Source organism: Phragmites australis, chromosome 11 (assembly GCF_958298935.1).
Source record: "Phragmites australis chromosome 11, lpPhrAust1.1, whole genome shotgun sequence".
NCBI lineage: Eukaryota > Viridiplantae > Streptophyta > Magnoliopsida > Poales > Poaceae > Phragmites > Phragmites australis.
The window spans coordinates 23,172,117-23,192,967 of record NC_084931.1 but is presented as its reverse complement, the minus strand read 5'-3'; positions in this window follow the sequence as shown (position 1 = coordinate 23,192,967).

Here is a 20,851-nt window from a genome sequence, read left to right as displayed (position 1 = left end):
TTCATCATGCTTGCTTTGGAAGCACTACTGTCGATGAATCAGGACCAGGGGTCCCCGAATCCTGAGGCCAGGCCAGTAGTTCGCCACATGGTGCCCTCCCGCGGGGTCATCTCCGCGAGGTAAAAGAGACTAAGTCCCGGGAGAGGGCGCTCGGGGCCACAGTCAATGGTCCCCGAGTACCCGGGTTCCCCAATGACCTGCGAAGACTAAGTGACCGGGAAGAAAGTGTTCGGGGAGGTGAACAGTGATCCCCGAGCACCCAAGTCCTCCGACGACCAGGAGAACCGAGTACCGGGAGGGGTGTGCCCGGGGCTGCGAGCAGTGGCCCCCCCGGGCACCCGAGTACCCCGAGGACCCAAGGAAGGTAGTTCCGGGAGAGAGTGCTCAGGGCTTCGAGCAGCGGCCCCCGAGCACTCAGTTCCCCGAGGATCCGTACAGTCAAGGCCGGGAGAGAGTGCTCGGGACATGAACAGTGGCCCCCCGAGCCCTCGGTTCCCCGAGGACCAAGAGAGGGCGTTCTCGGGAGAGAGTGCTCGGGGAGGTGAACAGTGACCCCCGAGCACTCGGTTCCCCGACGACCCAAGAAGCCCCACGTCAGTGGCCCCCACAAGGGTCCAGCGATGAGGTGTCAGCCAGTGAAAGGCCCAATGCCGCATTTAAGAGCGCGCGTGGCCTGTCACCTCCAACTGCTCCCGCCACGTTCGGTGTCAGTCCCTGCCATCCTCTGGCAAAAGGGCGTGGGGACATTTAATGCACGGGTCCCATCCCGTGCCATCCGACGCGCCTCGGGATAGCATTGCGAGGTCCGAGGTGTTCCGTCTGCTGCACTGCTATGGCAGGCGAATAAGACCGAGCGGGCACGCCGGGCCGCTCTGCGGCTGCCCAATGGGCACTCTCCACGGCGCCCGTTGCCAGTGCCATCATGACTACTGAAGACCGGGCGCAGGGCGCGTTTTGAACCCCCGTCACTTCGCGCAGAGGCCATGATGACGCCCTTTCCATTTATGGCGCCTTGGAACTCGTGCCCTCCCTTTCGGGGCACGCTACCGCCAGTGGGTATTTAAAGCCGCCGGCAGGCATGGACAACACAGAGGGAAGGCACAGGTTGAAGCTCGCACAACAGAAGCGCACCCAGAGCCAACAGAGTCTAACAGAGATCGAAGAACACCTTCGTACGAGCATAGAAACCGAAGAACAAGAAGCCCGAGGCTCTAGGATAGACAGACATTCTTGTAACTAGCACATTCCTGAGAGACATTCTTAGGACATTTATAGCATCCACACAGGAGTAGGGTGTTATGCGCAGTGCGCCCCGAACCTGTCTAAAAATCCCCCCCCCCCAGCGCATTTACTCTTTTCTGCATTGGATCATTCCACCCCACCTGCTATCGCATTTACATCCATTTATTTCTCCAGCAAACTTATTCAGAATCATCCCCCGGCCGAATCTCTAAAAAGGGGTCCCTCAGGATCCCTGCGACAGGAGTTAACCCTCCAACAACTACATAATGGCTAATTTGAGCTGAACAATTTTGTGTTGATGTTATGTTTTTGATGCAATCCTCTGTTTCAGAAACATAGTAGCTAATTCGAGCACTTGCATATGGAAAATAAATGAATAATTATTGAAACTTTTAGTTCAAGAAAATATTGAAACTATCAAAATGTGAGGAATAGAGTAATGAAGTACCGACTGAATCCAAGATATAAGATGTTGTATCCTTTCTAGCCCAAATCAACTATCTTATTTTTTTTTCACTTCTCTATTTTGTTATCTGAACCATCACAAGGAAAGTGATATGAATAAAAATATTTATCTGTTCTTCCACTTCACTGTTTATTCTTCTACTTCCCTATTTTGCTATCTGAACTATCTTATATGTACAAACATATAGCCCCATGGAACTTAGTTGAAAGAAAACATATGCAGACTTCTCTCACAACCCGGTGGTGCCTATGTGTGTTTATATTCATCTATCAACATATAACTAAAATAAATCATAAACCAAATAAGGCTAACATGTACTTTGCTTTAGGTTCAAGAATTTCGATGATCTAGAATTTTGGGATGTAGACAAAGCATACAACATTGTTGTTAGGGTGGATGTGAAATTTCCGGTCCACCCTTATGGTGATACCCAATAATTTATCATCATAGATATCACCGTAAGTCTCACGCATATACCCAGTTTTAGATAACAATATGCTAAAATAGATTCCTTAAGAAGCTAATATTGTTAGCTATTAATTTTAAGGGGTCCAAAATTGAAACGATTGTGCGGAATGAAAACATCGATAGGTTTAACAGGTTACTCACATAAGGGTGTAGTTATACCACCCATGAAGCGAAATTCACACCTAATTTTGAGGAGGTGAAATTTTGAAGTATCATCCATCCCTATGAGTGTTCCTTTGACCATCACAGTAGAGTTGAGCCTTATACACTGATAATGCAATTTCTAGTCTATCTGAAGCATCTCATGCCAATCCATGAAGTGTATCAATATCCTAATAAGACCTTTGTAGGTAAGAATTAAGTGTCAATCATTTCCTTTTGCCTATTATATTGAGAGAAGCAGGAGTGTTCATTTAATAAACTGATAATTAATAAATCATACAAATATAGCCGAAGTTGTTGTGCACTGGGGTGAACTTGAGCCGTAGATTTTCATGTTCTTCTTGCTATTGTGATATGCCCTTTAAAAATTGTGCCTTTAGAGATGAACATGTTCCTTTACTTAGATTGCTTGTACTGTTCATGCAGTTTTCTTTAGTTAATTATTTAGTTTGGCATTAGTGGTTGCAGCAATATATTGTGTGTTGAAAAATATTTGCTTTATAATAACATGATGATGACCATTTTTAAATGTGCCAAATCCAACAGTCAGATATCTTTTTCTCGTAGATGTCATCTTCAAAGCGAACTGATTGTACCACGATATTTAATGAACTAACTAACATCAGTATTTCAAGTAATGTTGATCATCATCTCTTCGAAGCGGTTGTTTTTCCTTATACTTTGCACGGTTCATATGTCAACTACTGACTAAATCTAATGTTGTGTTTTTATTTGATGGCTCCGACATTAACGGTTTAGGTGGGTCCACATTGTCCAGTCCGTAGCCATCTCTCACGGATGCCAAAGAACGTAAGAGGCAAAGAGAAAGGGACCGGTATGTGCAAATGACTGTAGATAGGAAAGAAGAGTTCCTCAAAACTAAGCATGAAAGGGTAAGGGACCGGTACGTGCAAATGGCTATAGATAAGAAAGAAGAGTTCCTCAAAATTAAGTGTGAGAGCAAAAGTGTCTGGTATGCACAAGTGAATGTAGATAAGAAAAATAATTCCTCGAAAGGAAGTGTGAAGCTTTTAAGAAAAAAAAAAGATGATGCGGCACTTCTTAGTGTTGAATGCCATCAAGAGTCGACTTCACTTTCAGTAACTCACGGTAATTCCAATAACTTCTAGTATATTGCACATAGTGTTCAATATTTAAACTAGTACTTACATATTTCGTTTGTTTATTAGACAGTCCCAACATATATAGTGTTGGTGATGGATCCAAGGCATCTATTACACAGTTCACACCCAGCGTTTATAGATCCAAAAGAACGTAAGAGACGGAGGGAAAGGGAGCGGTACACACAAATGTCTGCAGAAAAAAGAAGAAGAATTACATAGAAAGAATCGCGAGCGGTGTAAGAATAAGATAGATGTTTCGACAATTCTCACTGTCGATTGCCATGAAACATCGAATCCAATTTCAATAACACATGGCAATTCCAATAATTCATTATTGGGTTTTTCATCAACAACTTTGTTTTTCTAGGCAATCTAATGAAGCATACCACGATTTTTGTTGTGATGTGTCTGCATGCATTTCAAGTGTATGTGGGTAATCTTGCACCGCATAGAACAAGGAAAATGTTGGTCCTGGCAACAATACTCGTTGTCTGCGCTAAAATGATAACTACCAATCGTCAAAAATTCATAATTCACATGGTTCAGCTGCAGAATTGGACATTGACCAAATTGGATCTGAAAAATCCACTATCACAAAGTTACACGACACTCTGTGTGCAATACATACTCCGTTTGGAGACACGACAAGCACTCTGATTAAAGGTATAATAACATGCCATATATTGCGTGAACTAATTAAAAAAATGTGTTCAAAGTTGATCTGGTTATAACTTGTGATGGGTGTAGAAAATTAACTAGATGCAAGTGTCATAGATCATGGAATGGATCCTGGTATGCCCAAATGTCCACGGAGAAGAAAGTTGAATACTTAGAGAAGAAGCGTTTAGCCTGCCAGAAAAAGAAATATGAATAATTATAGTCTTAATGATCAAGAACCTTCTTCACGTGAATCAATGAATCTCACATGTATGGTGATAGTTTAATTACTCGGTTTTGTTTCACCATAAATCATTAATCATATATTTAATAGGAAAACTAATTTGAGTGTATTATCGAATAATTACAGCTAGCAGTGACATTGAAAGATTCACGAGTAGTGACCATCAGGGTCGTGAGCCAAACCATAAACATCAAAACGGACGACAATGGTACGTGCAACTGCCAGATGAACGTATATCAGAATACTTACACAACTTGCGTATTAGCCGCCAATAGAAAAAAAATGGTGCATGCATGAAAAACCAACAAGAAGTATAATCAAATACTATGCACAACACAATTGGAACGCATGTTCCATTGAAACATGTTGATTGTCAACCAGATCCTGATAATGAACCATGTGATTCTGTTATATTTGAACCACCAGAACTACATTCTTCAGATGAAGGTTACACATTATCCATCATTTTACTCTATTTTAATGTGTTCTTGCACTGCTTCTTTTGACCCATAGAGCAATTCGAGGTAGACCATGATGTTCCCGATGAATTTGATGATGAAGAAGGGAGGTTATATCATGGTCAAGGTAAAAACATTAATACAATTTTCAGTCCCATATAATATGTTGGTTTATCTAATTCATTATGTAACCTCTCCATATAAATATTTTGGTATTTGTGCCGATGTTGTTTTTTAATCATACATTGTGGAAGGTCCTGATAGTGTGTGTATGCAAGGTTATGATCCGTCCGACCACATCTGCCAAAATCTTTCAAAGAAACATCATGTTTTAAGGGAAACCAAAAACTGCATGTATTGTGGAGCCAAACTATTCCAATATGATGGACTTGCTTTTTGTTGTAGGAAAGAAAAAGTTAAAATCTTCATTCCAGACGTACCAGATGAGTTGTGACGATTGTATATGAGCCTTGATGATGATGATTAAAAAATACTTTAGACAACACATATTTCAATTCTCATTTCTCCTTTACAAGTATTGGTGTTACACTTGATCGTCGAGCCAGCACTGATGTAGGAACTGGTATATATACATTCCGTGCACATGTTCAACTATATCACTGTCTGGATCAGCTGGTACTTGGTGGGAAGGGTCCATAGCATATGCAACTATACTTCAATGATACTGATGAGACAATGGAACACAAAGCTAAGAGGCCTCTTGGTCTTGATATCAGTTTGATCCGGAAGATTCAAAGAATACTACAGCACAACCCCTACGTGCAGACCTTTCGGAGTGTTGGTTCTACTCCAAACCTACATGATTATACGATTGAGCTGAACACGGATATTGCACTGGACCAGTGAAGGTACAATACCCCCACAACTTCACAAGTTGTTGCTATCTGGATAGAAGGGAATGATCCACAAAAATGTTTCGATAGAAGTGTCATAGTGTATGGAAAAGCCGACCGACCTCAGTATATCCGGGCATACCACGGTTGCTACGATTTGTTGGCCTATCCTTTGGTTTTTCCTAGTGGCAAAACATGATGGCAACATAAGATGCTTTATGAAAGCCCTAACCCAGTAGATTGGCGAAACAATTATGATGACAACCATGATGAGAAAGGTGTAGGCTATTTCCTATCTTCCTAAATTTAAAATTTTACATGAACAGTTAATATTGTTTCTTAACCCCTTGTGACTGTGGTATTGAGTTTATGTTTTGTGCAGATGGTGGTATTAAATCCAGCAAATATGTCAGTGCTAGGGAATATTATTGTTTCAATTTGTAGACCAGACTTGGGGAATTTAACATACTGTTACATGAACGTCATCTTTTCCAATAGTGGGTTGGTTATATATACATAAAGATAGAGTCTAGAGACTCGATTGGTATTCGAAACCAGAGAGTTTACGTGCAGACTTGTATCAGGTATTACATGTCATCCTATTTATTTGAGATTGTATCATTAACATGTGTCCTCCTTTTGTCTGACGTGTTGCTTATTATAATACCGGAAAGGGCATATAGATACAATTGTTGCTAGTGAAGCGCATGCTTGTGATGTTGGTCTAAGAATTGTGCTCCCACGGGCTTTTCCTAGAGGAGATCGAGATGTTCAAGCACGACACCTTGATGCAATGGTTTTAGTGACTTGGTTTGGGAAGCCTGATTACTTTTGTCACAATGACCTATAATTCACATTGGGAGGAGATAACAAGGCAACTATTACCAAGCCAGACACCACAAGATAGACCATAATTGGTTGCGAGAGTATACCGAGCTAAGATGCGTGATTTATACGATTTTTTGATCAAGAAGAGTCACTTGGGTGAGGTTGCATAATAAGCACATGTTACGGAGTTCCAGAAGAGGGGTTTGCCACATGAGCACTTCTTATTGATTATGGCCCCTAACAGTAGATTAAGTAGCCCGGATGATTACGACAGGGTTATTTCAGTAGAGATTCCAGACCCTGATAAATACCCTGTATTGCATGATCTGGTTATCAAGCACATGCTACATGGACCATGTGGTACTTTCAACAAAAACTAACCCTGCATGATAGATGGACAATGTCGTTTCCGTTATCCTCGACAGTTCTATTCATCTACATAGCAAGGAAAAGACTCTTATCCTATATATAGGAGAAGGGAAGATGGCCGTCAAGTGGAGATCAGGGGTGCCGTATTGGATAATAGATGTGACAATAAATAATGAATAGTTACCATATCCTGGTACCCTAGGATTTCTTGTAATTCTTGAGGCATATCATTATATCTGGGAAGAGGATCCCTGTAAGAAATAAAACCACCTGTAGATACCCAAGGCGTCCCATAACCAGGAAGGTCTATCTCCAATAATAGAAAGGAGGAGTCTAGAGGACGTACGACACCCCTAAATATATATGGAGCCAAGGGACCTTGCGGATGAAGAGAGAGGCCACAAGCAATACAAGCCAAAATAAGTCATTAGAAGCCAAGGAGGAAGTCATCGACTAGGTTAAAATCCATCTAGGCTAGCTACACTCCCTTTGTAACAGGCTTAGATCAATACAAGATAAATATGGTGTAGAGTTATTATCCTTTGGGAGGCCTGAACCTATCTAAAAATCCTTATGTGTTCCCTAATGATTTGTCTACTCAAAGCATCCCCTAATTCTTCAACAAGTTTGTTAGATCAATGGTTCATAAATTGTCAACAGCTGGCGTCGTCCATGGGGATCATAAAAATAGGTGTCAAAGAATCTACACATGAGATGCCGTCAACATCTCCTAACATGTCGTCGAAAACCAGTTTTTCGGGTGAGGGGTTCTTCGACAATTTTACCTCTCTTCCTGACGAACCGATGATCAGTCGGGTGGATTTCAGCGATGAACTGTCAGGCGATGATTCAAGCGACGAGGTAAGTCGATTTACGGATGAAAGCACCAAAGATTATGACATCGAGTTTGAACTACTCGACTTCCATGACAAATGTGAATGTCCGATTCACAACAAGTCGAGAATCCTTGCAATTTCTAACAACATAGATTGTCAAGATACCAACTCGGAGTAATCCGATGAAGCATCTATGATGGATCCAAACGCCTCCTCTAGCGGCGATACCCTCGTGAAGTTTTCACTATCAGAGATGGGGATGATGATCTGGGTCATCATGACAATGACCCTGCAAATGGCTAGGGTCCTCTAGCCCCGACGACTGGCAATAGTCATCCTCAAGTGGGCACACCATCCCCTGGTCCTCAATGAGGTCCCAGTTTTACCATGTCTTGAACATCAGCAGGGGTTGGCCGCATTAAGTTCGCAACTGCTAAGAGGATTCTCTTTCTACAAGAGACCCTTATGCACCCTCTGACCACAGATCTGGCTACCCTAGCCGATAAGGTTTGGATGAATTCGGTGATCAGCCTAACGAAGGAGATCATCCTCTAGACCAAGAACTCTCATCTAGCCTTAGCCAAAAATAGCACTAATCATGGCAGACCAGGCATTCTCCCATTGCAAGATGCATCATACACAGAGAGGTGTAACCCTAGGAACAAGGTTCCCTAGGATCATATTCGGGCAAACAACCACCACCGGACCTAACACATCAAAGTTCATCCAATCAATGACTTGCGTCAGTTCATCGACGACCGGCGAAGGCACTCGGGGGCTTCTGAAGAGGCTTCTTCTACCCCTCCTCGATCTAATCGGGCCATGTCTCGACATCGATCAAATCAGAACTGACATCCGATCTATGTGGGAAAGACTCACATGAATGCTGGAACCAAGCAAGGCACCATCAACGGATACCTGACCTTCTCTCTAGATCTACAGAACGTAAGCTGACCAGCAAGGTTCCGCCCTAGGACAATCAAGAAATACAATGGAAATACAAATCCCATTGAGTTTTTCCAGATCTATACCACGACCATCCAGGCTATTAGTGGGGACAAGAAGGTAATGGTGAATTACCTTCCTATAGCCCTTGAAGGGGCAGCCAGGACATGGCTGACCAATCTATCACCAGGGATAAGATTATTATCCCCAAGATTAGCGACTATGATGTCATCCAGGCGTTCAATTAAGGGGTTAAGAGTTGGCATTGTGCTAAAGATATCACTAGAAAGGAGCATGAAACGGTTAAGGATCTCATGCATATCATCAATAAGTCTGCTAGGGCTGAGGATGCACTCCCCAATGTCAAAGAGAAGACCTAGGGCATTAAGCGTCCATAACCCAGGCTCGGCGGCGACAAGGTCTAGAGCAAGCGTAAGAAAAACACCAAGGGAGGTAAGGGTGAGAAAGCCAAATCTGATGAGGATTTTGCAGATATGCCCAATGTTTGTCCCGACCAGCATTCCAACCCTTCTCGGGGTAGGAGCTTTAATCCAGACTTCGGTGAATGAGACAGAAAGCCTTGTTTCGACTTCCACTAAACCGACAACCACAATATCTATGAGTGTCGCCTATGGAAAAAGGTGGTCAAAGTGAAAGTCAAAAAACGGCCATGGGAAAGAAGATCCAGGTCATGACCCAAAGTAGAGACTCCGACTTGGATGGAATTGAGGACAATACAGACCCAATGTCTTTCCAACCGGGTGAGAGAACGATCAACCACATGTTGGATGGTTCTGCGTGCTATGAGTCCAAGTGGCAATACAAGGCGGTGGCCCAAAAAGTCCTAGCCACCATCTCTGAGAGTCGTCAGGCTGTGAAGTGATCAAACATTAAAATCTCCTTCGACCAAGAAGATTGCTCTGATAACTTCATATGACCAGGTTGTTTCCTTATAGTGGTCAAGCCTACGATAAATAACTGCAGGGTTACCCGAGTCCTTATCTATTGAGGGAGTTCCCTCAACATCTTCTTTGCTAACGTGCTCGAAGGTATGCAGATCTCTCAGTCTGCCATCAAACTGGTTAGTCAAACCTTCTGCGGTATAATACCCGAGTATTCAGCCACTCCCATTAGCCAAATATCGCTACCTGTTACCTCCGAGAAGCAAGACAACTTCTAAACAAAAAAAACTATGTTTGACACAATTGACTTCGAGATGGAATACAATGTCATCCTAGGAAGACCTACTCTAGCCAAATTAATGGTATGCACACATTGTGCTTATCAGTGCATGAAGATCCTGGGACCCGAAGGAGTTATCACCATCCGGTGTTGCCCCAAGGCAGGTCTTCATCGCAAAGCCTTTCCACCTTCTTCAATAGGCACTGGAGCCTTTCCACTCCCGTGCGGAGTTAATGTAATTAACTCCGGCAATGGAGTCCGACCTCATCGTCTAACCGTTACCATCCTGCCCCACTACAAAACCTCCCTCAATCGATCTCGCCACAACGTTATGCACCCCGTCCTCCAATTCTCGTTTCCTCTCCTCACTCGTATTGCCGTCACCGCCGTTTTCATCTCCAACTCCAGTGAGTAGCTCCATCATCATCATTCCCCACCTCCGCACCATTTCTGGATGCGCTAACCTCACCTTCAGCTTTGCAGGGACCTTCAGAGGCGATCCTGAAGGTCCTTGTCCCTAATTTGCCACCGTAGCCCCCTCTCTGACCCGCTCTGGCCACCTCCACCACCTGTCCGCGTTGCCTGACCACCTCACCACCCCTCCGACCGCATAAATGCCCGATGTGAGCTCATTGTCTTCCCCTATCCATTTTCCACCACTCGTCGGCAAAGCCCAACCACCGGAGCTCCTTTCTGGCTGACTTCAACCACCCTTTCTCGTGTAGAGCTATTGCTGGCACCTTTGGTCCACCATGGACCCGTGGATTGAAGCCTCTGTTCAGTCCACTGTTTCAAAAACCCGGTCCACATTGTTTTTTCCATTTAAAATAATTCATTTAGAATAATGACATCAGCAACCAAGAATATTGCGTAAAAAATAGTCTTTTCAGTAGAAGAATAATGTTAGAATTTCGGGAAAAATTGGTAAATCTGTAGAAAGGCCCCTAGAACTTCATTCAATCATAACGTTTTGCTCGTAGCTTCGATGTATGCGATCTTTGCGCTCAAATTCTCGAGCGATGTGTAGAGTCTTTTTATAGAGTTTTTACCTAGTTTTATTACTATTTGATGTATTGTTGTTAGTAGTTTCTTTTGTATGTTTTTCCGGTAATTGTTCGATTACCCGAAGAGCCGTGCAGGAATCTGCAGGACCAAGAATTTGAAGACATTGAGCATCAGATCGAGGAAGGCAAGTGTCCTCGCCAATTTTGAACCAATGTTTGAAACTGTTTTGTTTACAAAATTGCATCCTTATCAATATTGTGGGAAAATCCTATTGTTAGAGTTTACTAGAGATTCCTGAATATTCGTTGAAGCCATTGATTAATTTCTAGCAAATGGGTATAATATGCTTAGCTTTGTCGTTTATTTGTTTGGTACGAATATATAATAATCTTGACTAATTATTGAGTATTGGAAATACTCACGCTTACTTTTTAGAAGGCGATTCCTATGAGAAATACCCTGAAGATGACACTGCATTCTAGGCGTGTGAAGCATCCGGTCGACTGCCTTTGGAGTGGGGCACCACGCTGTGTTTACTTTCCACTGTATTGTAATTTTCTTTAGACCCGTGTGGTTATTTTGCAATAAATAACGTTGTAGTAATGAGCATTGTGTCTGTTTTTTCACTGATGACGTCACTATATATATATGTGTAATTTGATCCTAGCATACATATAGATGCATCTGGTTTAGTCTTTAAACCGGGTGTGACAGAAGTGATATCAGAGCCGTGTTAACCGTAGGACGCAAGCCTAATTAGAAATTGGCATTTCTAATGTCTATTTTATATAAACTATGATTTATAGTTTTTGTTTCCCCTTTTTGTGTTCTTTTTGCTGTTGAAAAAAATGATTTTTATGACTCTCTTCTGTTTCAACTTTTTAGATGGTCCGCACAAGACTCAGTGCTTGTAAGCAAACTGGAGGCCGTCTACCTACTCCCCCATCGTCCCAGAGGTTCGTCATCGACAATAGGCCAAGGACTATCCGCAACGCTCCTCCATCTCCTAATGCTAGACCACAGAGGCTTTTGTACCACTCCGACGAACTCCACGCAAGAGAGCTGCCTTGCAAGCTGTCAGAGATACTGTAAGGGCTGAGATGCCCCAAGCCACCCGTCTATGCAGGAGTGAAGGAGCCACACCTCAGAGATCACGACGAGTGGAATGTTGAGGTGTGTATCTACGGCCCCGAGCAAGGGCATGGGAGACAACAGGATGAGGGAATCCACCACTCCATCACATCGAAGACTAGCTTTGAGGCAGGATCTGCGACGTAGCCCGCCAGGTAATGTACCATGTCTGTGAGCAGCGCTAGGAGAGCCTGAAGACTACATAGTACAACTACTTCCCACGACGTGAGCATGGCAGCACCGATGTCCAGGTGACCTGACGACTGAGGAGCCGAACTCCAAGCTAGCCGAGGAGGTCGCACTTACCGTCACACTGAGCAAAGAGCTAGACGGAGCCCTAGACTAGCTTGAGGAGGTGCGTGAATAGTTAGCTTATGTAGAGAGGTTGATTCGTGTCCAGCAGCGCTAGATTGATGGAGACCCTAACGAGTTCTTCGCTTCCAAGGAGGAGACTTGGTCTGGTCACTCTCCGCTTTGCAAGAGGCCATGTCGTGATGGATCTCTGAGTTACACCCTGTCTTTCAAGGACACAACTGGTTCCCGTGTCTAGGTTGTTACCTTGTAATAAACGTTAGTCATGACATTTGTGAGTCCTTGTTTTCATGAATTTTGTGGTTAATGTCTGAGTTGGATCTATTTTGTCTGTGTGTTGGTGTGTTCTGGAGTGTTTCATAACACATCCCTTCTATTTATCTGTGCTTTGGTTTTAAATAGTGGGGTTCCTTTTTCTTTCTCTGGTCAGTCTTGTGTATTTATTTGCCTTACTCTTTCGTTGACCATATTCAGATGGTGAACACTAGGAGCAACCCCTGCAACGATGGTAATAACAACACCAACAATAACTAGCAACTGTCAAATCCACCTCCACCACCTCAGTTCAATATGGAACAAATGATGGCCATGCAGACGCAGATTTTACAAGGTTTAGCTCAAAATATGGTTAATCTGCAGCAAGCACCCGCACTAGTGTAAGCTCCGCCCCTGCCGCCACCATCCCAATCTAAGCTAGGGAGTTCATGAGGACAAAACCCCCAGTGTTCATTCATACCATTGAGCCAATGAATGCAGACTATTGACTAAAAACCATTGAGAAGAAGCTTCAAATTGGTCAGTGCAATGACAAGGAGAAGGTTCTTTATGCATCTCATCAGCTTTCTGGATTAGCTTTGGATTGGTGGGATGCATATACTAGCACCCATGTAGAACCTCAAAGCATCAACTGGCTAGAATTCAAGAATAGTTTTAGATCGCATCATATCCCGGCTGGAGCCATTAGGCTAAAAAGAAAGGAATTCCAAGGGTTGAAGCAAGGATCCATGTTTGTACGGGAATACATGACCAAGTTCACCCAGTTGTTTCGATACGCCCCTAGAGAAGTAGACACTGATGAGAAGAAGCATGTTTGTTTCTTAGATGGGTTGAATGATGGTTGCATTACGCCTTGATTTCCCATGATTTTCCAAAATTCCAAGCTATGGTAGAAAAGCCCTGATGTTGGAAAGTAAATGGCCTCAGATGGAAGAAAGTTGCAAGTGGAAAATGGCCATTCAAGGACATCAATCCAGCAGTAGTTCAAGACCTCGTTTCACTCTACCACAGTAAGGAGCCATTTTTCATTCAGGCTAGCAATTGACCCAATTCAGTCGCATGTTCACAGACCAAGACAACGTCCCAACTATCAGACGCATCGTCCTACCTCATAGGGAACTTCTAAACCAACTCCTCAAATGAAGACAAGTCCTACCAACAGTCCTGCAGCAAAGCCATGTTTTCATTGTGGAGAACTTGGATATTTCATCAACAAATGTCCTAAGAAGTATCCATGGTAGTTTAATAACAATATGCAGAGGCAAGTCCCAAATCCGATCCAAGGGCGCAACAAAAATCAAGCACCAGTACAGGGCAAGCAGAATTATGTTAGTGGTCGTGTGAACCATGTCACCGCCGAAGATGCTCAACATGCTCAAGATGTGGTGCTTGACAACCATATTATTTGATTATGTGGCATCACATTCTTTTATATCATCGTGGTTTGTAGCGAAGTAAAATCTGCCAATATCTATAATGAAGCACAAAATGATTGCTAGCTCCCCTGGAGGAGAAATGAATGCAAGGCATATATGCCCCAAAGTGGACCTTAAAATAAGAGTGGTAGATTTTCTGACCAATTTGGTTGTTCTGGATTCAAAAGGGATAGATGTAATTATGGGAATGGATTGGTTGACAAAATTCAAGAGAGTCATTGAGTGTGCTAGAAAAGCGGTTCATTTGATGAATGAAGACGGAACTGAAGTGGAGTTTGTGGCAACAACTCCGACATTAGAGGAGGGTACTCTCAATCATACCAAAGGTACATCTATTGAGGAAATTCATGTGGTTTGTGAATATCCAGACGTCTTCCCTGAAGATTTGCCAGGTATGCCGCTAGACCATGAAGTAGAGTTTATTATTGAACTTGTACATGGAATGGCACCAATATCTAAAAGGTCGTATAGGATGGTTGCTATCAACTAGCTGATCTCAAGGAGCAAATTCAAGAACAATTAGTAAAAGGGTATGTTCATCCAAGTTCATCACCATGGGGAGCTCTTGTGATCTTTGTGCCAAGGAAAGATAGAAGTGAAAGGATGTGTATGGATTATCGAGTTCTCAATGATGTCATAATTAAGAATAAATACCCGATGCCCCGCATAGAAGATTTGTTCGACCAGTTGAAAGGAATATGTGTTTTCTCCAAGATTGATTAACGATCGGGATACCATCAATTGAAAATCAGAAAATCGGATATACCCAAGACGGCTTTTAGTACATGTTATTGACTTTATGAGTACACCGTTATGTCTTTTGGACTAACAAATGCCCTAGCTTATTTCATATATCTCATGAACAATGTATTTATGGAGTACCTGGACAAATTTGTGGTAGTATTTATCGATGATATCTTGATATTCTCCAAAAGTGAAGAAGAACATGAAGAACATTTGAGGCTTGTGTTGCAGAAGCTTAGAGATCATCAATTGTATGCCAAATATAGTAAGTGTGAATTTTGGCTAGAACAAATCTCATTCTCGGGTCATGTTATATCCGTTGGAGGAGTATCCATGGATCCAGGAAAAGTGAAGGACATACTAAATTGGAATCCACCTCAAAATGTTTCAGAAAAATTGAAGTTTCTTGGGATTAATGGGATACTATCGCCGCTTTATCGAGGGATTTTCCAATATAGCCAAGCCACTCATGGAGTTGTTACAAAAGGACAAGAAGTTCAAATGGTCCAAAGCTTGTCAAACAAGTTTTTAGGAGCTTAAGAAAAAGTTAACATCAACCCTAGGCTACACCGTACGCAAACAGGGTATGATTCCATTTGGGTAATGGTGGATCGCCTAACGAAAGTTACGCACTTTATCCCAGTTAAGACAACATATTCAAGTGCAAAACTTGGCGAGCTCTATATGTCAAGAATTGTGTGCCTACATGGTGTACCCAAAAAGATCGTGTCAGATCGAGGTACCCAATTTACCTCTCGCTTTTGGTAGAAGCTGCATAGATACTAAGTTAAACTTTAGTTCCACATATCACCCTCAAACTGATGGACAAACATAGAGGACTAATCAAGCATTAAAGATATGTTGAGAGCTTGTACCTTAAAGTACAAGCAAAATTAGGATAAAAGCTTACCACATGCAGAGTTTTCCTGCAATAACAGCTACCAAGCTAGTCTTAAATGTCCGCATATGAAGCTCTATATGGAAGAAAGTGCATAACTCTGTTATACTGGAACAAGACTGGAGAAAGTCAAGTGTTTGGACCAGAAGTTCTTAGAAGAGCAGGACATCAGGTTCAGACCATACGAGAAAACTTGAAGATTGCACAATCTTGACAAAAGAGCTATGCAGACAACCGGCGAAGATAATTAACTTTTGAAGTTGGAGATATGGTGTACTTAAAAGTCTCGCCTATTAGAGGTCTCCGTGGATTCAAGGTAAAAGGCAAGCTAGCACCTGGATACATCGGCCCTTTCAAGGTGTTGGACAGGAAAGGCGAAGTTGCATACCAATTGGAGTTACCACCTCAACTCTCAGATGTGCATGATGTCTTTTATATATCTCAGTTGAAAAAATGTCTACGAGCTCCTAAGCAACAACTACCTATGGGGGAACTTAATATTCAAGAAGATTTAACTTATGGAGAGCAACCAATCAAAATTCTCGACACAGCTAAGAGAGTCACCAAAAAGAAAATAATTAAGATGTGCAGAGTTCAGTGGAGTCACCACTCAAAGGATGAAGCCACCTAGGAGCAAGAAGATGATCTGAAAGCAGATTTTTCCCATCTCTTCTCCGATCTTTTCGAATCTCGAGGGCGAGATTCATTTTAAGAGGGGTAGGTTTGAACACCCTATTTTTCCATGTTTTGCAATAATTAAAAATTGCCAAGAATTATTGAGGGAAATAAATAAATAGTAATAAGAAAATATTATCTTCTAAAGAAAATTAATCAAATTAGGTTATATTTGTTTGTTGCATTCATGCTGGTTCTGTAGTTATAGTAGGCCCCTTTTTCCCCACTCTGAATTTTGGATGGAAAAATGCTTTTAAAACTCGTTTGAATTCGAGTTAGATTCGAAATAGAAATAGAATTAGAAAGCAAATGAAAAGAAGAAATAAAGAATCTCAACCCAGACCGAAACCCATTGAAAACATAGCCCAAAACCTTCCTCCCCCCCCCCCTCTCTCTCCCTTTGGGTTGAGGCACATTCGCCCTCCCCAATGCCCAAACCGGCTGAACCGGCTCTCCGCCCAACTCTCTCCACCCTTGGGTCTGGCTTGAGCCGAGCCACTGCTAAGCCGAGCCGCCGGCTCACCTTCTTCCTCCTCCAGCCACTCGCATGCCCACTCCCACGTCGTTGTCGTCTATGGTCGGTCCTCACTTGCGCCCTCCCTCTCGGGCGACCGAGCCGATGTACGTGTGCCCCATCCCTTCCTCCTCCCCATCTCCTTCAATAGGCACCAAAGCCTTTCCAATGTAATTAACTTCGACAATGGAGTCCGGCCACGTTGTCCAGCCGTTACCATCACGTGATACTACAAAACCTCCCTCAATCGGTCTCGCCACACCATTACGCACCCCATCCTCCCATTCTTGTTTCCTCTCCTCACTCGTATTGCCATCGCCGCCGTTTTCATCTCCAACTCCGGTGAGTAGCGCCGCTATCGCCATTCCCCACCTACGCACCGTTTTCGGACATGCTAACCTCACCTTTGGCTTCGCAGGGACCTCCGGAAGCGATCTCGAAAGTTCTCGTCCCTGATTGGCCACTGTAGTCCCCTCTCTGATGCGCCCCGGCCACCTCCGCCGCCTGTCTGCGTCGCCCGACTGCTTCGCCACCCCTCCGACCGCATACTTGCTTGAGGTGAGCTCATTGTCTTCTCTCCATTTTCCACCGCTCGTCGGCGAAGCCCATCCACCGGAGCTCCTTTCCGGCCACCCTCCACCACGTAGAGCAGCTACTAGCGCCTTTGGTCCACCGTGGACCCATGGACCGAAGGCTCTGTTCTGTCCACGGTTTCAAAAACCTGATCCACACCCTTTTTTCTATTTAAATAATTAATTTAGAATAATTACATCAGCAACCGGGAATATTGCATGAAAATTAGTCTGTTTCAGTAGAAGAATAATTTTAGAATTCTAGGAAAATTTGGTAAATTTGCATAAAGGCCCCTAGAACTTCATTCAATCATAACTTTTTGCTTGTAGCTCTAATTTATGCGATCTTTGCACTCAAATTCTCGTAGCGATGTGTAGAATCTTTTTATAGAGTTTTAAATACTTTTATTACTGTTTTGTATAATATTCTTAGTAGTTTACTTTTTGTGTTTTTGGTAATTATTTGATTAGCCAAAGTGCCGTGCGGGAATCTGCAGGACCAATAATTTGAAGACTTCGAGCATCAAATTGAGGAAGGCAAGTGTCCTTGCCCATTTTGAATCGATGTTTGGAACTGTTTTGTTTCCAAAATTGCATGCTTATCAATATTGTGGGGAAATCCTATTGTTAGGGTTTACTGGAAATTCCTGAATATTCGTTGAGGCCATTCATTAATTTCTAGAAAATGGGTAGAATATGCTTAGCTTTGCCGTTTATTTTTTGGGTAGGAATATATAATAATCTTGACTAATTGATGAACCTGCCATGAGGGCAAAGTAATTAAAAATGTCTTTTAGAAACATGGTCTAGGGATCTGAGCAAGATGGTTTGCTACTGGTTGGTGCTATGGCACGAGGGGTGTTTGATACAACCTTGCATCAGATATAAGGACCGGTTCATAGAGCGACCACCCAGGTTAAACAGTACAACTATGAGAACGATATGGGTAAGGCTTGGTTGAATAATTAGAGACAACCAGTGTTTGTAGGCTAGATGGAGGAGCAGTGATGGAAGTGGGTAACTTCCTAGGAGCCGCAAGGCACAAGAGGGGGCTTTTGGGGTGAAGGATTACTTCCCCAGAGGTGGAACCTTGGTGGGCCTGCACACATTAGAGAAGCTCTTTGTAAAAGCCTCATAGTGTTATCTCTGGCCGCACGCCTTGGAAATGTGTAAGTGCTGGCAAGCATGAGAAAGACGGGTAAACACGACTCGTGGGTAAAGTTGTACAACCTCTGCAAAGTGTAAAAACTGATATATCAGCCGCACTAACAATTATGAGTGGCCTGGACCCTCACATGAGTAGCGGGTGTTGGTTGGGTTACCTCATTGAGTTAAGTGTTAGTTGATGTTTGTTTGGCTTGGGTAAAGCCAAGAGTAGTTTGTGGTAGATATGTTTTATTAAGCTCAATGCCACTTAGAAAATAGAATGCCTTTAAAATGGTTTGCAACTAAAATAGCTCTTATGCAAATAAACCACTGGTTAAGCCTTTCCTTGACTTTAGCCCCATGTCATACTTTCCCCTACTTGTTGAGTATTAGAAATACTCACGCTCGCTTTTCAGAAGGCGATTCCTATGAGGAATACCCTGAAGATGATGTTGCATTCTAGGTGTGTGAAGTTTTCGGTAGACTGCCTTTGGAGTGGGGCACCGCGTTATGTTTACTTTCCGTTGCATTGCAATTTTATTTAGACCCGTGTAGTCATTTGTAATAAATAATGTTGTAATAAGGAGCATTGTGTATGTTTTTCTACTGATGACGTCACTATAGCATTGTGAATACCTCCTTAGGATCGGCAATGAAACAAAAAAGACAATTGGTGATTATTATGTGTGTCTCTCAAATGATATCATGGCTGGTTACAGTACTACAGAAGAATCAATTGACAAACTCATTGAATTTGTATCCCCAGATCTCTAGAACAATTCTACGTCAGAGGCCAACATGAGTGCACGTGCCATCCTTTCAACTAATAATGAGAATGTGGATGGGTTGAATACAATTATGATCATAGGTTTCCAGGCAAGGAGGCGACATACTATAGCTTTGATTTCGTCTACGATGATTCATGAAACAACTATTCAATTGACTTTTTGAGCTCAATCACACCAAATAGATTGCCACCATATTTGCTTAAACTCAAAAGCAACTGTCCAATTATCCTATTTTGGAAATTTGATGCTCACAACAGTCTGTGCAATGGAACAAGGCTAATGGTTAGAGACTACCAATATAATGCCATGGATGCAGAGATTATTGGCGGCCAACATGCTAGAAAGAGGGTGTTCTTTCCTAGGATCCCTTTGTCCCCTCAGAGGACATTTCACTTCCTTTTAGGTTAAAGAGAAAATAATTTTCAATCTGCCTTAGCTATGCAATGACTACAAACAAAGCTCAAGGACAAACCATTCCTAATATTGGTATTTATCTACCCGAGCTTGTGTTTTCTCATGGACAACTATATGTTGCATTGTCGAGGGGTGTATTACGATAGTCGACATGGATCCTGACTAAGCCAAATAAAGATATATATGCTATAGGGAGGAGAACCAAAAATATTGTGTACATGAATGTATTGGAATGGTGTTTCACGGTTTTATGATCAATATCTTGCTTCTAACCTCACTATAATTGATTTGTTTAAAAAGTACAAATGTAATAATTAATTGTTATATAGGAACACTCTTGATTTCTTCGTTATCGAGTGCGAGCGCACATAGAATGGAGAAGGGCTAGAACCAGCAATTCCTAGAGTAAATCTTGTCCAACACATAATGGTGCATAATTCCCATTGATACTTGTTATTGATATGCAATGCACATACAGAATGTTAACGGTAGTCAACTAATAAGGAAATAATTTTTGGTAAACCTACTGAAGTATAACAGAAACGATTGTGAAGGCGACATCCCCTCTCATATACAGGAAATTGTCAAATGCATTAGGCATTCGATGTTTTCAAAGATTAATTAATTATGATATTATATTTGCATATGACTACCTATTTAATCATATAGTACTTGTATCATTTTTTATTCTTAGCTCTAAAACTATATCAGAAACTATAGATATAAAAAATTACATGTACGTGTTACGTACGTAGTTACTAGTAGTTTTATTAGAGGGAAAAAAAAAGCCGCAGCATGTGTGTACTTCTAAACGTGGTGGACACACCGCCTGGCCACATGCCATCTTCCTAGCACATCTTATCGTTAGTACGTCTCTCATACACATAGGGATGTCAACGGGGCCCCGATCCCCGTTCCCCGACGGGGAATTCCCCTATTAGGGGATGGGGATGGGGCCAATTTCCCCCCGCGGGGGGTTTAATGGGGGAAAATTCTCCCCCGTCGGGTATGGCGGGGACGGGGACGGTTCCCTGTCACCCGTCCCCGTTTCCCCGCGGGGATAATTCCTCGAAATATTTAAACTCTCCATAGCCCATATATGCAA